Here is a 9657-nt window from a genome sequence, read left to right on the forward strand (position 1 = left end):
AGTAAATCCCTGGTCTAATTAGTAGCTGTGTGCTTCTGAGCTCACGGTCCACACAACTGGCTCTTCATTAGCCAGATCATTTCAGGAATGCAAGAGAGTGAAAGTCTTTAGCAGCCCTCCCAGGCACTTCCTGTGGCTCAGCTTCCCAGGAGCCATCAGGTAGGCAGAGTGGCCTCTCTGCCTCACTCAATACACCTGCTCTCTGAAAGACACACTAACTATTTGGGAAGCTGAGGAAGTCTGGAGCTGTATCCAGCCAAGATGTGCTTGCTCTAAAAATAAATAGGAAACTATGTTTGGACACACTTAATTGATTGGTTTATTGCCAAATCAATTCTGCAAAGCCAAAAGCATCAAAGGCCTTTTAGTAATCAGGAAAGAGGAGCAGTGAGCTGAACACTAACGAGCTTGGGGACTGTTGGGGACGAAGGGGATTTAGAAAACGCATCTTAGCAGGCTGTCCTTTCAGAGGGAAGAACTGGTGGCTTTGAAAGATCATGACACTTGGTCATCATGACTCCGAGTTCTGAGCGGTTTGGGGAAAGAACCGCAAATCTGATACCAGCTTTAGAAAGAAAATTCCCTGACCTTTGCCTTGTGTGTGGGTTTAGATTAGTAAAGACCTTTGGCACGCAGAGGAGACATTCAATACGTTTTCTGTTATCTCGATTATTGCCAGTGTAAAATGGGTATTGTGTACATAAATCATGGAGATAAATAAATGTGCATGTATGACTGTTTCAAATCTCATAAATAAGAAATCAAGCCACTTCAGGGAGGAGATAAACAAGCATCAAGGTAAAACTACTCGAAACCAGCTTGGTGATGGATTCATGGGCTCTGAAATCCACATATCTCCTAGTCTCCATGTGCCATAAGGAGGTAAGGAGGAATGTGAGGACCGAGGAGTTGACTCGGTCACAGCTCACAGCGGTGGGACAGATAAACATGACTGTGGTCCTTCCCAGCATGCTGTCAGCCTGCTACCCTCCTCCAAGCCCAGAACCTCCCTCCTGCCACAGAATGAGAAGGGGGAGGTCTTGTTGTGAGGACCACGCTCTGGGTACTTCTCCTATTCAAAAATGTTTGCTTCTCAAAATGAAATTTCTGGGCAGACTCCAAACCCAAAATTCCAATATGGCAGCTCTGGTGTAAGAGTCTGGAATCTGCATCCTAATGCATTCCCAAGGGATTAGACCAAGGAACGCAGTTCCTTGGTGAATCACCCTAGGCTCTTGGTGGAGAACTTGCACTCCTTGAGGAGGATCAAATTTTCTGCAGTGCTGAAGGAGGCAAATGATCTTCGTCCCACCCACCTCCAGCAGGGTCCTGAGGAACTCAGCTCTGCTCTTCCCTTGTTTCCTCCTCTGTGGAGAGCCGCACAACTGCGCCTGGTGGAAGTAACCTTCTTGACTGGGCTTAGGGCTGAGAAGGACAAGGAGAAGCCGCCACTTCACCATTCTCTGTGCTGTTCTCACTTCCTCTGTGCCTCCCCTTTCCTACAGCTGGAAGCAGCTACACACCCTGTGGCTCAATGACAGTTCTTTGCTGTGGTTACAGCAGTAACCACAGGACAACTCCAGACCTAGAAATGGAGATGTTTGTCTTTATCTATTCATCAAGATGAGTGTACAACCCAAGAACCTGATAATAGGTGGCTGGAAAAGCCATCAGGCCAGTCTTGGCAAAGGTTGTGTCTTGTCCTAACAATTTCACCAAAGTGAACCGCACCATCCCCATACTCTCTACTACCCATGGACACATGCACAGTCAAAACCCCATCTGTAATCTTTTTCACTGATGTTCATATTGACCCCATTCCAGGTGGATGACCATGGTTGATGCTGCAAAGAGCCTGGTTCAGTTGTCCTTAGGAAGAATTGCCCTCTCTTGGCTCTACTTAAACAGTAAGGAGAAAATAAGAATGGCTTGGAGCCATGCTTGTTTTCTCATCTTTGGCCCTTTCCTAGTTAGCTTTAACTGTCAACATGACATAGGTTAAAGTCACTTGAGAACAGAATCTTAAGGGAATAGATTGGTTTGTGGGTATGTCCTTAGGGGGTTGTCGTAATTGTTCATTGGTATGGGAGTCCCTGCCCACTGTGGGCAGCACTATTCCCTAGCCAGGTGGTCCTGGCTGTGTAAGAAAGTATGAGCTTGTGAGTGAGCTAGAGAGCAGCAGTTCCCCTGTGGTTTCTGCTTTAACTTTCTGCCCAGACTTTCCCCCCACTGATGGACTATGACCTGTGTGCCACATTAAACCATTTGCTCCCCTAAATTGCTGCTGGTCAAAGTATTTTATCAGAGAAACCAAAAGGAAACTAGAACAAGCCTGAGTTCAACGTGACTCTTCAGTCTGGATGAGGAAGAAGCCAGAGCTCAGAAATGTGGCAAGGCTTACTATAACTTACCTCCACTTTACTGTAACTTACCTCCACCCCCAAGCTCCATGCTGGACCCACAGTTCCTCAACCCATACCTTTCCCACCTCACAGCTTTTCAGTGGGATGTTAGGGTACCACTCCTCTACATCCTACTAGGTGCCTTGGATGTCCAGAACACACCTTAGGGGTATCTGGAGGTTTCCATTTGGTTCTCCCTGCTGAGGATGCAAACCATTCAAAATGAATTCTGAAGAACATCTGGTAGGAGAGAGAATGAATGTGCTGGGCCACATGTAACCATACTCAAGGCTGTTGACGTTTCTGCATCCTTTCCTGTGTGGAGAGCAGGTAACCGCAGATTTGTATGCTTGTGTGTACTATATGTACGAATGTACAGCAGGGAGTGAAGACATGGGGGAGTCAGAGTGACGCTGCCACCATCGCCCCCACCCCGAGTTTTCTCTTCAGGGCTTGTGCCAAGTGACTCCCCTTTGAGATGATGAGAAGAATATAAAGCAGTAAACAGGCCTCGCGGCTTTCAGACCCAACTGGATCAAATCAGGCTTCTTTGCTGAAGTTGGATTTGCGGCTGAGCGACATGTGTGTTTTAATGAGAAAGCTCTTTAAAATGTCCGAGTTAAAGAAATCTTTGTCTAACAATCATAGAACCTTGGGGTCCTTCTCTGAATCACTCTGACAGGATGGTTCTAGAAAACCTTGCACTCCCAATGCTTCACCCTGGGACTGATCTGCCTGATACATTAGCTACTAGCCACATGTGCTTTTTGGCTTTAAGTTAGTTAAAATCAAATAAATGTAAAATTCCATTTCAAGCACGCTGGTTACACTTGGAGTATTTGATAACCTTCGATGGGAACTGGCTACAGCGTTTACAGTACAGAATCAGCCCTTTTCCATCATCATAGAAAGTTCTACTGGATAGACTTTCCCTATCTTATGTCCCAAGAGGAGAACAATTATATCTCATTCACCACCATACTCCCAGCCCATAAATACAGTGCTCTGTTAACAGAAAATGCTTGATAAACACATGCTAATCACTACAATTTGTGTTAAGTGATCATAAACATTATTCAATTTTGAGAATGTTTTCAAATAAAATGTTCACATCCATAACTCGGGTAACTGGCTTTTCTTTTATCTTGTTTCTTTCTGGTATCGTATAATTAATTTGAAAGCTAAGCTATAGGACTTTTCCATATACATTGTTTTCTCAACAATCAGCAAGTTTCTGGGGACCCGGCAGCACACTCGGGAGCTGTTAGAAGAACAGGAAGTCACAGGTCTACAACTCTGCAGCCAATGGCTCACCCTGGGGTCCCGGCCTGCGTTTCTCTGGGTGACATCAGCGGGGCGTGGGGGCTAGGATGAATGTTGTCATTCTCGAACTCCTGTGCACTCAGCCACTTCTGGGTGTTGGGAATGGGAGCCTAAAGGCCAGAATAAACCCAGGACTGGGAGGAGAGGGGATCTATGAGTGAGTGCCAGGAATATGGAGATGCTGACAGAGAGCATACTACAGGTGACTTAGGCGCAGCTCTGTATGACAAGCCAGCCCTTCCAAGCGGTCCTTGAGGAAGGAGACAGTCTTTACTTGTACCAAACTGTCTTATTCGTGGAATATGAGGATGCATACCTCTTACTCAGGGTGAAACAGGGATTAAATACATGTTTGCAGGAAGGGATGTTCAGGAAGAGAAGCTCATTGGCTAAACACCCAGGCCTGTCTAGATACCTCATTAGCATGTCCTTCATCAAGGACCAAGGAGGTCCTAGCTGAGAGCAGGAGCGGGGGTTGGAGGAGTGGGGGATTGGTTAGTCATACAGAGCTGTGCCTAAGTCTCCTGTAGAAGACGCTCTTCCAGCCCCTCCATACTGTATGTTTTTATGCTATGTGACTAGTTATTATGGTCCTCTTAGTGGGGTTTCGTGGCCACATGTTCAGCGCAGGAACCTGCTCTGTAGCTAGTTCGAACTAATAATTCTCAATTATGATCGGAGGTTCTGAACTTGCTACAACCTTATTAGTTTTTCTGTCTGGTCGCACAGTCCACTGCCCCAGATGGTGAAGGGAAGACTGACTTCTACCACGGTCGGTTCCAATGTCATTGTCACTTGACAATCAACAGAACTTAAGTCTAATTTTTAGATTATGTTAATCATTGTCGTTCTAAAATTTAACATTTTTTCTGACATTCTTAGCTCTTCTTTGTTTAAGGGTGGGCTTATAAAGCAGATATTAGCATCTAGACACATGCTAAGAATCAACAGTGCATGATGCGAGAGGGTTTTTCTTTTTTAATAGGAGAGGTATTTATCAGTGTTTAATTTGGGGTGTTCTGGGGTGTTGATTTGGGGCTCAGTTGCCTTGATAGCGACAGGGTACTGGTATTGTTGTGTATTTGATCTTGGCCTCTGCTCTGTTACGTGATAGATGAGAGCACCAGAAACACAACTGGGGATAAAACTACTCCAAGAAATATTAGGAAACAACACACTACCACCAAAGGAAGGAGACCATGATAAATGGGTGGTAATCAGGACTCACACTGCAGGCAGGGCACTATCCATATGCTGGGATGGACCCTACAACGATTCTATGATGATAAGCGGGTGGTAATCAGGACTCACACTGCACGCAGCACACTATCAATACACTGGACTGGACCCTACAACGATTCTATGATGTCAAGACTGATGACTCCCCGAAGCACAGAGAAGTGAAATGCTTGCTAACTCAAGGCTGTGGCTGGGGAGAGCATAGCAGCATAGCAGAGGTGGAATTCAAACCAGGCAGACTGGACTTGGAGATACAGCCTGAGTCTCCTCAGTGGGAGAGGCATGGATAAGGAGGCTGAACAGCAATGACGTGAAGGAAATATACACAGGGACAGACATGCAGCACACTTCCCAAGGCTTGCCTAGAAAGGCCTGACATTTCTACATACCTCTGGTCTCAGTCACATAATCATCTTCTGACCTCTTACACAGGAGGAGAACAAAAGCCCAAACATTTTACTCTGAAAACCAGGAGAATTGTACCAAGGTTCCGTAAGTGACAAGTTTATTGTTTTACAGCCCTCCTTTCAGATGAGCCTGGTTCTGTGTGACAGTCAATTAGTTGGCAACTGCCCCATCTCCAGTGACAAAAATGTTAGACTACCCTCAGGGTGGGAGGAGTGATGGGGACCCTGACTTTGTAAAGCTCACTCTTAAGTATGCTAAGGCAGATACATTCATAGGTTACCAGGAGACAGGTCTGATGTCCTCAATCCAATTCACTGCTGGAAACACAAACGACTTAAAAGCTAGTCCACTGAGGGTGGCACTGGCAAAGCTTCGTAAGCAGAGAAGCTCTGGGAGAGCCTGAGAGAGGGTTTCATATCTTAGGGAGTGAGTAGAGTTTACTTGACATTCTAGAACAGGCCAGATCCCCAGTGCAGCCATACAAGAGTGAAGTGGAGGGACAGAGAATGTTCCAAGCCTTCTCAAGGAGCCCAGAAAAGGTATCCCTGTGTAAGAGACAGCATGCTGCTTGCTTAATATAATTATTTATTCCTTTGTAGGCAATAGCTCTTAAATATTAACTGCATCTTAAACTAAAATTAACACCATCAGCCAGGGTTTCCAGCAGGAAGATTTTTCTATGAAATGTACACATGGCTCTTAAGTTAGAGCTGAGGGATGGCAGAAGATTGCAGGAAAGGGCTGGGAAGCAAGCTCAGGCAATGGAGTGCTTCCCTGAAAGCATGAGCACTTGAACGCCAGCCCCAGAGCCCGTGAGAGAAAATGCTGGGTGCGGTGGCCTTGGTTCCCAGTCTCAGCACTGGGTAGGTGGGGACAGGCAGATCCTCAGGACAGGACAGCCAGTTCCAGAGCCTCTTGGTGAGCTCCAGGTTAGTAAGAGATGTCTTTAGAAAGGCAAATGGTGAGTTGTCATGGTGGTAGTGTTGCACACCTTTAATGCCACCATTCAGAAGGCAGAGGTAGGCAGATCTCTAAGTTCGAGGCCAGCCTGGTCTACAGAACAGATTCCAGGACAGTCAGGGCTACACAGAGAAACCTTGTCTTGAAAACTCAAGAAGAACAGCTAAGTGATACCTAAGCTAAGGTTATCTCTTGGCCTACACACACTCATACACGCACCTGTACCTGCATATACACACAACACATGCAGGGACACATAGACAAATAGACAGACAGACAGATGCATACACACCTGCATACACACAACACACACAGACACATAGATGCATAGTCACACACAGGCATACCTCCACGTACACAACACATACAGACAACAGAGAGACAGACAGACAGACGCACACACACAAAGACAAAAAAAAATCCTAAACATCTAAAAGCAGGATGCACAGAGCTACATCACAGAGAAAGAGGAAAAGCTGCAAACGTACTTCCTGAGATAATGCATTCCTCTACTCCCCCAAAGCTGGGCACAGTTGACTTGGGCTAAACCTCGGCTGCACCCAGGTGCCTCCTCAGACACCATCCTAGAGCAGCAGTTCTCAACCTCCCTAAAGCTGCAACCCTTTATTACAGTTCTTCATTGCTACTTCAAGCTGTAATTTTGTTACTGTTATGAGTTCTAATATAAGGATATGTAGGATATGTAGGATATTTGCTGTGTGACCCCCTGAGGGGTCACGACCCACAGGCAGAGAACCGCTGCTCTAGGAGCTGTTGGGAGACCTGCGTCTTTGACTTTGCACAGTGAACACCACTAGGATTTTCCTGGACTCTAAGGGGAGGTAACTCGCTAATCAATTCTCATAAGCTATCTTTTAGTCCTATTATCTTACGACACAGTTAACACTGTATTTAGAAGAATTCTCCCTAAGAAACCCGAAGCCCTGGCATGAGCTAAGTGGAGAAGGTGGAGGCTCTGAGTCAAGGGTGGGGAGCGTCAGGAAGAAACTGGTCTCCAGCACTGCAGATGGTTGGCGTGATGCTGTCATGGGGATGAATGCTGCCATCCAGCTTTTTCTGTAATTAATATCTCACACTTCCAAACAAAGTGTGTGAAACTGCAAGGGACTCTGCCAAAATTCCTCCCAGCTTACATAAGCCCTGCGGGAGCGAGGCTGGGGAGTTATTAGTGTTGTGAACGGGAGATGAAATCTATAGTGGCTGTGCTGTGTACACAGACCTGATACTAATGGCGCCACTAGTCAGAGGACAGGGTCGCCTTATGAGAGCGCATGTTGGCTGTTAGAGATTCACACCTTACTCATGATCACCAAAGAATTTGCATACTTACAGCCTCTTTCCTGCAATCCTTCTCTCCCAGCTTGCTGGGTTTAAGAGTACAGGCCACGGAGAACTCTAGAACTCTGTGTCACAGACGTGAAAGGAAAAGTAATAGGAACATCGCTGCCATGCTGAGGACATTTTCAACTCAGGATTTATTTATTTGGCAAATGCCGAACTCACGAGTCCAGCTCAGACGTCACGCTTCCCCATCCAGGCAGAGCTGACTGCCCCATCTATGTTTCTATGCCTCTCCTCCCCGTGGACTTGGTCCAGGATTCCCAGGAAACACCCAAATCTAAGACACGCAAGTCCCTTTTATAGAACAATGCGGCATTTGTGTATAGCCCACACACATATGTTTTGAATCTCCTCTAGGTCATTATAATACTAAATTCAATGTCAATGCAGTACGAATAGTTACACTGTCTTGTTAGAAAATAATGACATGAAAAAAAATTTCATGTGTTAAATACAAACATGGTTTTTCCCCAAATATTTTCAATCCATAGTTGCATAGATATGGAACCCTTATTCATGGAGAATTAACTATATCTGTTACCCCAAGCAAATCTGTAGACCCTTTGTGATTTGGAAAGCCACATTTTGTCCACTTTTATATTGAAGACACTTGAAGCATGCTTAGAATGATAACAGCTGCCTATCAAGCTAAAGTGGAAGGGACATCACAGTGCCACAGTGCGGCATCATTCACAGGAACCACTCTGGTCCACACAGGTTCAACAGGCAGGTCTTCTGTTGGTTCAGTCACAAAGACAGAAGGGTTCTTGAAGCTGTATGGCTCAGCACCTCTAGGGATAGGAGGCTGCAAGGGATCTTAAAGCATCTACTGGACCAGAAAAGAAAATTAAATTTCATTTCCATTCATCTTCTTGTAATTTTCAGGGTAATATCAGCACTAGTTTATAGGAGAGAAAAACAAAGATGAGAGAGGTTGAAGGTCCAATTATTCACTCCAGGCCTCAAAGTCAGCCTCTCTCACTCATCTGCTGACGTTATGCCCTGCTTGGTGAAGTAGGCTTTGAGGGCTCACCCACCCGCCACTTAGTTGCTTCAACTAAGCAACTAAGAAATTACTTTGTTAAAGAAAGCTGTGAGCCACCTGATACGGATGCTGGCAACTGACCTATGGGTCCTCTGAAGGCAAGGAAAGCAAGCAGGGCTAACTGAGCGGTGGGAGGAACTATCTTAAGGCTGCTCCCCACAAGCTTGGAAAGCTCGCCACTCCCACCTCCACCTGCTGATGTCCCCCCCCCCAAGTCCCCAGAAGAACAGATCTGGCTCCTGTGTTCCGTCCTTTTTGGATAGTTACTACATTTTTTTAAATCTGTGCCAGCAGCTCAGTAGACGTCACCCTTTCTTTGTTTTACTTTGTTTTACTTTGATGCCCGCGTAAAATCAAGGTGGTTTCCAGAGCGTACTCCACTTCCCTCTTGAAGTTCATCTTTTCTTCCCATTTCTAGGTTAATACCTAATAAATAACTTCTACAATGAACAATCTACCTATTGTTCCATGTGGGAAAGAAGAAGAGGAGGAATCGTGAGTGAATAGGGAGGTTTGTTTCCTTAGTTCAGCTGACAAACGGAAGCCAGGACAGAGTGCATGCAAGTTTCTACAAATGTGTTTCCCAGGGTCTCTGGGAAAAGATGGTTCCAGATTTTTTTGCTTTAGAGTGAAATTTTATTTTAATTTCATTCACACAGTTCCAAATTCTGTTGCTACTTTGGATTCATCGTCTCCTGTACTTATCGATATTTCCCCCTGCTTCTTTCTCTCAGGCTTTTAATCCTCTACACATCTCGTTAAGCCCTTTAATAATACAGCGTGATCTGTTATTCTATCAAAAGAGTTTTAGGAGAGAGGCTTTGAGGTTACTTTGTCATTAGTCATCCTCCTGCCCCTAAGCTATTCAAGAACTGAAAGCTAGATCTCTAATGGAGAAACTACACGATCTATACCATA

This window comes from Mastomys coucha, unplaced genomic scaffold (genome assembly GCF_008632895.1).
Source record: "Mastomys coucha isolate ucsf_1 unplaced genomic scaffold, UCSF_Mcou_1 pScaffold21, whole genome shotgun sequence".
Lineage (NCBI taxonomy): Eukaryota > Metazoa > Chordata > Mammalia > Rodentia > Muridae > Mastomys > Mastomys coucha.